The sequence below is a fragment of the Grampus griseus genome (genome assembly GCF_964374135.1).
Source record: "Grampus griseus genome assembly, chromosome: 19".
NCBI lineage: Eukaryota > Metazoa > Chordata > Mammalia > Artiodactyla > Delphinidae > Grampus > Grampus griseus.
The window spans coordinates 6,683,453-6,684,858 of NC_139013.1; positions in this window are offsets into that span (position 1 = coordinate 6,683,453).

Here is a 1,406-nt window from a genome sequence, read left to right on the forward strand (position 1 = left end):
ACCACATTTTGTTTACCGATTTGTTAATTGATAGGTTGTTTCCACATTTCAGTTTTTGTGAATAATGCTGCTAAGAACATGGGTGTGCAAAGATCTCTTCCAGTCCCTGCTTTCAGTTCTTTTGGATGTATATCCAGAAGTGGAATTGCTTCATCATATAGTAATTCTACTTTTAATTATTTGAGGAATGTCCATATTGTTTTCCATAGCGGCGGTACCATTTTACATTTCCACCAACAGTGCACAAGGGTTCCAATTTCTCCCCATCTTTTCCAACACATTATTTTCTGTTTTTTAGATAGTAGCCATCTTCCTGGGGGTGAGGTGGTAGCTCATTGTGGTTTTGACTTGCAGTTCCCTAATGCTCAGTGATGTTGGACATCTTTTCACGTACTTATTAGCCATTCTTATATCTTCTTTGGAGAAATATCTATTCAAATCCTTTGCCCATTTTTAATCGAAATTAACAATCTCTATATAATATATACATAGAGAGAGAGAGAGAGACAGTGGATGCAAGTGTTAATAAGGCATATTCAAGTGTTTATTGTACTGTTCCTGTAGCTTTTCTCTAGGTTTGAAGATTTTTCCAAAAAAAAAAAAAAATCCAGGGAAAAAACAGGGTGCGTTTTCCTCTTCTGTGGATTCATTGAATTCAATAAATATTTATTGAGCACCTAGGATATGTCAGGCATTGGACAAGGGCAGGGAACACAAACCCTGACCTCCGGGCACTAGCGTACTGGGAACTCATGATATATCACATGGTTTATTTACTTCCCAGCACTTAATGCGGTTTGTCATGATCTTATTTACTAATCTGTTTACTAGGTTTTACATTTCTCTCCCGAGCACATCCTTCCACTCCTGCTAGAAGGAACCCCATGAGCAGGAACTGTGTCCATCTCATTCAGTCTATCTCCAGCGCTCCGCTGGAGATAGTGGGTGCTCCATTGACAGGTCTTGAACTGTAAACTCCACGTGAGCAGAGACTGTGTCTGTTTGCCTCAGTGCTCCATCAGGCGCCTAGGACAGGGCCCGGTACACAATAGGTGTTCAATAAATATTTGTTGAATTGAAGAATGTAAGTTCTGAAAAGAGCAGGGATCTCCTGTTTTTCTCAGCTCTAACCCTAGCTCCTGGAGCAGACCTGGCACATAGTAGGTGCTCAATACACATAAGTTTGAAGAATGAATGTAAGATCCAAGAAGGCAGGGCAGACCTCTGGTTTTTGAGATTCTCTCCTTAGCTCCCAGCTCCACGCCTGGCACAAAGTAGGTGCTCAGCAAACGCGCGCCTGCGCACTCACGCACTCAAGGAGTGTTTCTCCCCGGGCCTCCCTGACTCCGCCCCTGGCTGGGGGGCGGGGCCGACCGGGTTCTCTGTGAAGTCACAAAGGCCGTGCC